Source organism: Solanum stenotomum, chromosome 10 (assembly GCF_019186545.1).
Source record: "Solanum stenotomum isolate F172 chromosome 10, ASM1918654v1, whole genome shotgun sequence".
NCBI classification, from domain to species: domain Eukaryota; kingdom Viridiplantae; phylum Streptophyta; class Magnoliopsida; order Solanales; family Solanaceae; genus Solanum; species Solanum stenotomum.
In genome coordinates this window covers 52669509-52681618 of record NC_064291.1, presented here as the reverse complement: position 1 = coordinate 52681618, position 12110 = coordinate 52669509, and positions in this window count along the sequence as shown.

Sequence of the window (12110 nt, the reverse complement as noted above, 5' to 3'; positions counted from 1 at the left end):
ACATAAGGATTTGTAAGAAATATATAATGGATTAATTCTAATTATTTGATAGACTAATTAATTACCAGAAGGCTGGAGAGATTCTTTGATTGCCTTAGGCAGCTTAGTACTCCAATATGTAACAGGAAGAGTTGCATGACTTGCCACTAGTGCCAACTAAAATATTAACCAAAAAAAAATTAGCTTCTTTAAAAATAATTTACATAAATAATAGTGTAGTTTTAAAGTAATTAGAACTTACTGAAAGATATGTAAGGATGTGAAGAAACTTCAACACCATGGTTGGACTTAATTAAGCAAAGAAAGTGAATTCTAATTGTGAGAGGATATAGATGTATTGCTAACAAATTATATGTAATGTTGAGATGGAAAAATAGGGATATTTGGAGCACTGTTTATAAGCCAAAAATATCATGGCTTATGTGTATTACTGTTGGGTTTTAAAGGTGTGAATAGGAAATGAAGGGTTGTGACTCTCCTGAAGGGTTGTGACTATGCCGAAGGGTTGTGACCATTTGAAAGGTTGTGCCTTTTCCAAAGTGTTGTGACCTTTCTGAAAGGTTGTCTTCTTTCCAAAAGGTTGTGACCTTTACCCTTTGTTGGCTATAAATAGAGAGGTTTTCTCTCATTTTTCTGCATTGAATTCTTCCCTTCTTTTGCATACATTTCTTACAAAACAAGATCGATCGTGTCTGTGTGTGTGATTCGTTGCTGTCATTTTTAGTTTGTTGAAAGTATCGAAGTTTGAGGTACCGCTACTTCTTTAATGGTTAATCCGTTGGGAGGAATTAATCTGCAACCTCGGGTGCTTGAGGGGATTAAATTTCTTAAGGACACACAGTGGGTTCTGTGGACTCAGATAGGTCTTTGTGTGTTTCTTTTCATCTTTTATTATTTCTTGTTTGCTAATGTGAATACAGGAGATAACAAGCTTAAGAAATTTAATTGTTGGTATTTTTTGTGCTAAGAAAATTACTTCTATTTTTTGTGTTTGGGAAAAACAAGATGAAAAAGAGAATTATTTTATCATATGATAAAAGAGATTTGGGATGAATTAGTACTACTTTAGTATGTTCGAGTATATTTTTTGTAGTAAGTTTTCCTTGGATGGGTAAGATTATTATTATTTTCTTCCCAAGTGCATTCAAGCATTGCACCCCTTTAGTTTTCTTTTCAATGAGAAAACTTATTTTGTGCATAAAGGTTAAGATGTGCACTTTAATTATTTTTCCTATATTCTTGGTTTTATATAACTATGAGAAGAAGTAAATGAACAGATGTTGTCTCCTAACAATATTTGAACATGAGTTTAGTTTCTCGTTGAAATTCAATGTCTTATGAGGAAAATTGGAATATGATAGAAACTGGAAAAGAAGGAAAAAATTAGCAAGAAAAATGACTGCATGGAATTATTGCTGACAAATATAATGTGATTCAATGGGGGTAATAATCATGCTTTATTTTTATTTCCCTTGATTATTATTTTTTTTCTATCCTTTATAAGTTATGAGATTTATTTCATAAATGTTAGGATAGATGATCATTATGTGATGATCTCAGAATATATCTTTATTAATATTAATATGTATTCTGTTTAGAGGAGAAAAAAAAAGAAAAACTTTTGTAGTTTTCTACTCCATGTGAAATTTGATTGTGTTTGACTTTTGGAGACTAAAATCTTCTGGGTTTTTTTTTAGTCCTTTGGTTTGAAGAATATAAGAACTTCACGAACAAATCAGATTGTGCATTGGTTTGAAGAATATAGAAACTTCACCAATTTGTTAAAAGCTCTGTTTGAATGAATATTTTGACTTGAAGAGAACAAAGTCTTCGTCAGGAATATTAAGGCTAAATGATTTGAAAAAGATAAAAAATATTTATCGTTAGCTAGAAACAGTGTTGTATTTGAGGTTTCTGGAGATTAAAACCTTTTTGGTTTACTACTCTGTCTGAATGTGAAACTGATGCGAAGAATATAAAAACTTCATCAGAATTCAAGGTTCATTCGGTTAACGATTAGAAGAATATAAAACTTCATCGTTAAACTAGAAACAAGTTGTATAAAGATTGAATCTTTATTGTTAGTATTCTAAATACTAAGTGGTTTGTCTAGTTGTGACAGAAAGGAAAAAAAAACACTAGTGACATAAAATTAGTGATTTTTGTGCCTGCAATGGGTGTTAATATGGATTAAATCTCCAAAAGAAGGCTTCGTGTTGCCAATGTGTATTTTGATGGTATACAATATGAAAGCATGGGAAAAATATGTGGAAAATAATTTCAAATACTTGAAAAATATTTTTGAGAACATATTTAAAATGTTGGGGGTTCTTTACTTATGATAAAGACAAAATTAGACTTACTATATAATTTAAATTTAAAAGTACAAGATATGAAATTTAATGACATTCTTGTATTATGTTAGACCCACAAAGTTCTTCGAGTATATTTGATATTGTGGTCGTTGAGTCTCTCTTTACTAGTATATGATATGACTAGTATAAAACCACAAAATTATATTACTCGTTCAAAAGAATTGTATTCTTTGATGAAAAAGTGTCACTTAAAATATTGTGATTTTTCATGAAAAGATATGTCTATTTGTATAGACATGAACATTGGTGAAAAGCGATATGTTATGTTTGTGTTGTAAAACAAACATTTGGGTCATATTGCCCTTATTGGACCGAAGAGACTATGGTCATGGGTAATTCTATAACAAATTGAATGTTATGGAAAGGTCCTTCTGAAAAGGATATATGACAAGGTGTTAACTTTAAAACAATGTCGAGAAAGTTATAAAAAGTAAAGAACAAAATATTTGTGGGAAAAGGTTACCTCATAGAAGGTCTTTTCAAACTTAGTATTTCTGTTTGTTCTTACTTGCTTGAATCAAATTGTTTGTGACATAAATGCTTAGGACATGTCAATTACAAAACCTTGCAAAAACTGATCAACTTAGAAGTTTTGCCTAACTTCTAGTGCAATAAATCAAAATGTCAAGTTTGTGTTGTTGAAAGGAATTTTAATACCTTAGAATTGATTTAAACTGACATTTGTGATATGGAGTCAACACCATTTCGTGATGGGAAAAAGTGTTTCATAAATTTTATTGACAATTGCACTAGATATTGTTATGTTTATTTGCTGAATGGTAAGGATGAAGCAATAGAAACATATAGACAATATAAAACTGAAGTTGAAAAACAATTGGATAAAAGATTGTCATGATTAGAAGTGGTAGATGTGGAGAATATGAATCTTCTTTTGCAGAAATATATTTGGAAAATGGAATCATCCAACAAATTACTGCACATTCTCACCTCAATCTAATGAAATTGTTGACAGGAAAAAACTGAACTTTGAAGGAAATGTTGAATGTCTTATTTATAATTTCAGGTTTATCACAAAATTTGTGGGGGGTGCTATCATTATAGCAAAAGAGAACAACAAAAAGTTTGTCTGTTCAAAAAGAGAGAAACAAAAAGTTTTGTTTGTTAGTAAACGGAGTAACAAATTAAAAAAAAACTTTTGTTTGTTAAGAAAGGGAGCAACAGAAAGTTGTGTTTGTTCAGGCTTTGTTGTATCCTGATAGAGAATTGTTTGTCGTCCCTTTAAGTCTATACAAGAAATAACTCTTGAAAGATAGTGATCAAACAATCTCCAATAAAGTCTATTTCATATGAGAAATGGTAATGAGGGAACTATTTCCAAATGGGTCAAAATAGGACCTAAGACTTTGAATTGTATGTTCATTGGATATGCTACAAATAGTAAAGCATGTCGATTTATGGTTCATAAGTCCGAATTGTTGGATAGTCAAGTGAAGGGTCTAAACGACCTTGGAAAGAACCAAAGGAGAATGTACTTAATAAAGAGATTCAGAGGCATAGTAAATGTCAATGAACAAATTACTTCTTCCGGGTTTGATTTTGTAACATTTCTTCTTGAAAATGAGTCCATATAGTCGAAAAAAATATGTCTTCTGTGGACTCATCCTTTTTGAAAAGAGGTTGTCAATAGTAAAATAGATTCAATCTTGAGCAACCATACTTGAGAGTTGGTTGATCTTCCTCCAGGAAATAAACTTTTGGGTTCAAAGTGGATCTACAAAAGGAAAAGAAAGTAGATGAAACTATTGACAAATACAAAGACAGACTTGTTGTCATAGGCTTTAGACAATAAGAAAGCCTTGTTTGACAAATAATAGCACTAACTAGGATTACATCAATTCAGATGTTAATTGCGCTAGTTGTGAAATATGGCCTTCAAATTCATCAAAATGGATGTGAAAACTTTTTTTAAAAATGGAAAATTGGAGGAAGAAATTTACATGGAACAATCCGAGGGCTTTGTGGTTCCTAGTAAAGAAAAGAAAGTATGTAAACTTGTTAAGTCACTTTGTGGACTAAAAACAAGCGCCCAAATAATGACATGCGAAGTTTGACCAAACTATGTTGGCAAATGAATTCAAGATTAAAGAATGTGATAAATGTTTTTACATTAAAGACACTCCAAATCACAAGGTCATTGTTTATTTTCATGTAGATGACATGTTGATAATCAAAAGAGACATTTTTGATGTAAATGCTACTAAGTATATGCTAGAAAGTAACTTCGATATGAAAGACATTAAAGTTATTGATATGATTGAGAAGGTACTTGACAAGTTCAAATATTTGGATTTCAATATTGTCAAGACTCCAATAAATATGAATTTTGTACTTCAAAAGAATGAAGGCAAAAGCGACTCACAATTGGATTATGCTAGAGTATTGAGAAGTATGATATATATCATAAAGTATATGCGATCAGATATAGCATGTGATATTAGTAAACTGAGTTGATTCACGAGTAATCTCAATTAAACTCATTGGATGACAATGAAAAGAGTTTTGGAGTATTTAAAACATACTTAAAAACTATTGTTTTGCATTATAACTAATATTCAACAGTATTGGAAGAATATAGTAATGCAAATTGAATCACCAGGTCAAATGAAGTAAAATCTACGAGTGGATTTGTATTTACTTTTGGTGGAGGAGTAGTCTCTTGGAAATCTTCCAAACAGAAATGTATCGCTCGCTCTACTATGAAATCTGAGTATATCACTCTAGATAAGGCCGGTGAAGAAGTTGAATGACTCCAAAATTTCTTGAAAGATTTTTTGCCCAAACCTTTTAGCTCCAGTATGCATACACTGTGAGAGTTAATTTGCAATAGGTAGGGCATGGAGCATGATGTATAACGGAAAGTCTCGTCATATATGACGTAGACATAATATCATTAGAGAACTACTCTCTAGTGGAATTATCATAATTGACTATGTAAAGTCAAAGGATAATGTGTCGGATCCACTTATAAAAGGCGTAACTAGAGAGGTAGTTGATAGATTATCAAAGGGAATGGGACTATGGCCGAAACAAGTCGTTGTGGCGGTAACTCTACCTAGAAGACTGGAGATCCCAAGATCTAGGTTCAAGGAGATCAAACAAAGTCATTGATGACGGTTCAACATTGTCAAAATATTTTTTATGGTCCATTCTCATGATAAGACAATGTTCAGTAACAAGGATAAAGGCATCAGGACTTTTTAATGGTTTCTAAGTTTAATACAGGGTATATCAAATGGTGTATCTACGGGATAACACATTTAGAAATCACCTATGTAAGTGTGAAGTGTAAGCCGCTTCAAGGAGAATCCGGTAAGGCCAGTTCTCTACGCACTTATAAACCAAGACGTGTTCATGGCTGAAATGAACAAAACAATGAGAACCAAAAACAGTTCAAGGGTTGATTGTGACTTATGTTGTCTAGGTATACACCAAAGCTCGATGGTTCAAAGATATCAAANAGTATATCCGATATATGTTCACTACGGAAAGTTTAAAGGGAAACCCACTTATCCAGATGCAATCAATCCTTACTTACGAATCACACAGTTTTTCATGCATATGTTTTAACAATAGCCATTCCCTATTCATGTGGGGGATTGTTGGGTTTTAAAGGTGTAAACAGGAAATGAAGGGTTGTGACTCTCCTGAAGGGTTGTGACTATACCGAAGGGTTGTGACCTTTATGAAAGGTGTGTCCTTTCTAAAGGGTTGTGACCATTTGAAAATTTATGCCTTTTCCAAAGTGTTGTGACCTTTCTGAAAGGTTGTCTTCTTTCCAAAGGGTTGTGACCTTTACCCTTTGTTGGCTATAAATAGAGATGTTTTCTCTCATTTTTCTGCATCAAATTCTTCCCTTCTTTTGCATACATTTCTTACAAAACAAAATCGATCGATCGTGTCTGTGTGTGTGATTCGTTGTTGTCATTTTGAGTTTGTTGAAATTATCGAAGTTTAAGGTACCGCTACTTCTTTAATGGTTAATCCGTTTTATCTTGGGAGGAATTAATCTGCAACCTCGGGTGCTTGAGGGGATTAAATTTCTTAAGGACACATAGTGAGTTTTGTGGACTCGGATAGTTCTTTGTGTTTTTCTTTTCATCTTTTATTATTTCTGATTTGCTAATATGAATACTGGAGATAACAATTACTACATAGTACTCCAAAATAGAGTAAAAGAGTGAGAAAAGCAACACTTCACCTATCTTAATTAATTAATTTACTTCCATCTGTTTTTTTGCCATCTGCCTTCCGGAGCATTCAATGCACTTGACATAATTTGTACGGAATCAATATGAATTGTGGTGGGATAGTTAGGATTCATCCATTCTTATTCAGAATTTTCGGTGTTTTCGAGCGCTTAAAAATAGATTATTTTTTTTGTTAGAAGTGTCACCAATAGAAACGGGCCATGTAATATGTGAATTTGAATTTGGTCGAGCTCCAATAAAAATACCAAAAACGAAAAGATAATTTTGTAAGTATGTAAGAGTTGTTCCCATCAGAAGGTTGGGAGCTTGGAGGTTGTTTGGTACTTGATATAGTACGTACCCCAGTTTGTGACATCCATTCATGATGCATATGTACACAGGTTCAAAAAAATACTCCCTCCTATTAATTAATTGATGTATCATATTTTCTTTTTTAGTTCAAAAATATTTTAATAATTTATTTTATTTTTAATGATATGATTTATACTTATATAAATTTCTATAATCTATTTAGATTAGAAATTTTAGATATTTTTGAAAATTAATTTTCGTATTTACTCAAGCTGCCATATAAATTAGAATAATTGAAGGAATACTATTCAATTTTAATGAAGTTTCGTGTACGGATACATATGACTTTGATATTTTAGGAATTTTTTAGCATTGTTGGACTTGCTATTCATCTATTTTTTGTTCAATATTACTCCATACTTTTTTATATAGAAATTAATTGCTTATAAACAAAATGAATCACTTCCATTAAATAATAGTGTGGACATATGGAATGAATACCAAGCTACAATAGCAGTTATTTTAATTCTGATTAAAGTTATATATACCGAGAATTATTTGAAGAAGTGAAAAAAACATCCATTGAGGCATTTGTAGATGTGTAACATCTATTAAATCGATTCAACAATCTGTAGAAAAACATTATTTATTTTTCAGTTTTGTAATTTTAAATAGAGTATATATGCAATGAGCTGAAGTATCAGTATCTTTGTCTTGAAGAAGGCCTATCACACTATTAAGAATGTTTTCATCTTCATCTCTTCCTTTGTATAATTTAGATGCTATCGTACTTGTTTGGTTCTCAAGCAAAATAGAACTGCTTCTTTTTCTAAATATCTCAAGCTTTAATATATACTTGAAAGGATATATTATTACAAGATTTTTATTCTTGTTTGGAGAACAATGATGTAAATATATATTCTCTAGAGGGAAGTTCTTATTACTTGTTAAAGGGTATGCCATTCCCAATGTTGGAAGTAATTGATATATGTGTTTATCTTGTAGGTCAATGTTCTTGCAGTCTGCGGAATAGGTGTTGACATGGAAGGATGCCTACAGGCACGACAAATTCTGGGAAGAAAGCTGAAGATTCTGGAAAAGGAAGCTTAGAAGTTGGCTGGCATGACTTTTTCATTGTACACAGCAGCAGAAATTGCGAATGTACTCTATGGGCATCTACAGCTTCCTGTTCCAGAAGGACGTAAAAAAGGAAAGTGCTAAAAGATTTTTCTGTTAATATGATCTCAATCCTATTGAAGGAAGATACTTTCTTGCCGCTTAACTCTGATCTTCTCCTACTGCATGATTATGTTTTATGCAGTTATCTAGGGTCATTTACCCTCTTTGTCTAGGCTGCCTATTATGACTACAATAAATATCCATATATACAAGACCAAACCAGTTGGAATGTAGACTTAGTTATGTTGGTATACTTACATTAGGTCTGGTTTTTAATAGGAGTTCCTTTAGTTTGTTAGGGATTGGTATTTCAGTTGTAACTGGAGAATTGAACCTCTAGTCTTAGAGAGCCCCTAATTTTGTTTTAAAGAAAGTTTTGAGTGTTGGAATAGATATTGACTATTCATATAGCGCACCCCAAACAATTCAGGTTAATGCACATTGGCACAATAGTTGTTTGTTTGTTTGAGCAATATGTGACGTTGTACTTCTGATGTCTTGATTGTTGATATGATATAAACAAAAATTGTGAAGCACAGCACCATGGTGGGCCAAGTTCCTACTTTCTGGTGATCAATAAGTACTGCACATCTATGTAATTTTCATTTACTGTTTCTGTTTTGACCTTTTACATGTCTGGATTGAAGTTTTTCCTTTTTTTTCAGGAATGAACATCCAATAGTACCTATAATTAAAGAGCACCGTACTCTAGCAAAACTCTTGAATTGTACATTGGGGTCGATCTATTCACTTGCTAGACTATCTATGAGGACACAGAGATACACACTGCATGGTCATTGGCTCCAGACGACAACAGCAACAGAGCAACTGTCAATGGAGTTCCATTGTTATTAGTGAATCATCCTCAAAGATAATATAACCTGTGTTGGTTAATTTGTTTTGTTTTCTTTTATTTATCTAGTGTGTTGGTTGACTTCAAAATGAATAACAAGGTCCGTTAGATGTCAATAATTTTAAGATCAATGCTCGTGATTTTTTTGTGTCTACTTGATTAATCTTAAGGTAGAGTACTTTTTATATGAAATTATCTTTTTGGATGGTTTCAGTTGAATATTGTACTTACTCTTTCGAAGGACAATTGGTTACTGTTAACAGCAGATTATTCCCAGATTGATGGCCCATTTCTCTAAAGATTCCTCGTTCAGTTCAGGCTGGAAATCAGAAGATCATGTATATTTTATTATACATGTTGTTGTGTTGTTTTATAAGACATTGCAGGCGGTTGCTAGGCCTCATATGTTGCACACAGATTGTTGATGGCTTTGCAACTGTTCTTTCTTTTAATAGCTCGATCTTCCTTCTTTCTAAGCTAGTCATATTTTATAGTTGGTGCACTAACAAATTATTAATTCTCGTTACATATACAACCTCTTTTATTGGTATTTCTTAAATAGTTGCCCTTGCTTTTGTGATGCAGTTATATAGAGACCCTCAAGAGACGAAAGCGTTTCTTGGCAAAAATTAACTTCGGAAACAGTCTAAAGCTCAGAGGCAAGCTGTGAATTCTATCTGCCAGGTAGTTTTGCTTTCTTTTCCACTTCTGAGTTCTGCCCCATCCTTTCCTTCCTCAATCATCTGTTTTCAATTATGACACCGACAATTCACACCCCTAATTAGTCAGTTTTTGGTACTCTCAGAAAAGACTTTTTTGTCTCTAAAGAAAAAGAGGGATAAAGCAATCCGTATGTATTCTTTTAACAGTAACAGTTTATGTTATGGTTCTAGGGATGGCAATGGGGCTGGGGCGGGGTGGATTTAGAGTCTGCTTGGATTGGCATAAAAGGTTGTCAAACCTATTTTTAAGTCATTTTTAGTTATTGCAAGTGTTTGACAAAGTTAAAAATAATTTAAAATAAGTTTAAAATGATTTAAAAAAATGTTAAAAGCATGTACTCTCCTACTTTTCATTTTTTAACTTAAAAGTTACTTAAGCTTGAATTTTTAAGTTAATCCAAACGTGCTCTTAGTCAAACACCCAAAATTCTAAATCCGCCCCGAATAACATTTTTTTTTCTATTTTCAACCCGCTCCCCCCGTCCGGCCCCTCTTAAGTTTTTTTTTCTTTATTTTATTATTTACTTATACAAATATTTCAAAGTTTTATAAATCACCATTGTTATATTTAGAATTATTTAACAGTTGATTTAAAACTATTTTATTAGGCAATAAGCTAGCAACATTTTCATCGATAACTATTTTATAAACCCACTCCACTGTTTACTGCTCCAGTGTTTGTCAATGAAGCCTAAGATGGCTGCCCATGTCTTTTTACTACTTACGGGTTGGGACTTTCTTTTATAAAAATATATTCTATCATTTTTTAAATTTAATAGAACATGATATTTTATAATTTTTGGGGAATAAATTTTTTCATTAACTTTTTATTGAATATTACTCTTGCCTGAGATATCTCATCTAAATACATATTTAAATGTTCACTATTGCAAAGCTGGTTATTTCCTAGAGTTGGTCAAATTCAGATGAGTAAGGGAAGACATTAACATTATCTATTTTCTTTTTCAAGAAGTACATATTTATTCTCAAGTAGGAGTAGTATTCAACCATAAAATAATAGAAGATTTTATTGCCTAAAAATTATAAAATATCATGTTCTATTAAATAATTTTTTTGATAAAATATCATTTTAGTAAGTTAAGTCATGGACAAATTTTAACTTCTTTTCCTTTTAAGTTTTTACCATTAACAGAGGTATAATCAATAATTGAAAATAAACTCAAACTAAATCCCAACTTTTAAAATGTAAAAAAGGCATGCGCAGCAGCAAGCTAAAGCTGCATCGACAAATATTGCCATCCTTATGTGGTTCAATTGCTCATAGTCATCACTCTCTGTTCCTATTTAGGTTGCTTCATTTTAGGATGTCCCAGAACGTTTAACTCACTTGTGGAGTTGTATTACTATGAGAATCTCAAAACTTCAAGAGTTCAAATTGGAATTAAACTTGATATACTTGATGTTTCAAATAAATGATTTCTTCTATTACACTGATACAGTTCTAGTTAAGTGGTGAACTTGTGTGCTTGTCAAATGTATCACAATAATGGACAGAAGGAACAATTTTCAATATTGTTATGAACTTCTTATTTTTTTTAAGTGAACTGAAATATCGTTTAGTTTGGTAAGGGAGCATATAGTTAGTTGATTTTGTACTGTTTAGATGATTCTACGAGAAATTTCGTGTATTTCTGGTTAAGGAAATGCTTAGAATCTCTAGTAGGAGGACAAGAAATGTCTATTTCTCATCTCCATTTTAGTTCCTGAGCTATTTGCTTACATTTGCATTTGAGTTTGTATTGGTTAAATATTGATCACTTGCTTCGGACATTGCTAAGGTTCATGATGAATTAGTACTTGAGGCTGATCCTTCTGTTGCAAAGGAAGCTGGATTGTTGTTGCAGATGAGCATGGAAAATGCAGTTTCTCTTCTTGGTAAGGGATCATAGCAAACTAAATATATGCTTGTCTGGATCATAAGTCCTAGTTTATCTCAGGTTTGTCAATTGGAGGATTTTCTGGGGGATGGTGTGGAAGATCCTCTAATTGACTTAAACTTAGTTAAACCTTTTGATGGACTAAATGATCTTATGTCGTTCTTTATTGTACTTTTTCCCTCTCTTAGAATTGGTATTCTTCTTGAAGTTTGTGCTTATAGTAGTTCCTACGGTTGTGTTCCAGTCCCACTGCATGTGAAACTGAAGATTGGGAGCACATGGGGATCGTTGGAACCTTTCCAGGCCAGTGAATGATAGGTTTTTAAGTGTGGACATTTGTTGGCAAAGTTTAAAACTATTAGTTGCTTGATGCTGTTTGAACAGTATCAACAGCTGTTATTTTCAGGTAACCTGAAGCTTCTCGGGTGTCTTATTGTTAATGCATTCTATGCATCTTTGTGGCATTTTAATTCTGACTATTATCTTTATTTCGGTGAAGCAGTTTCCTCTCAAGCAAGACCTTTATCTAACAGACCAAGCAAATGATGTTCACATGGGATGCA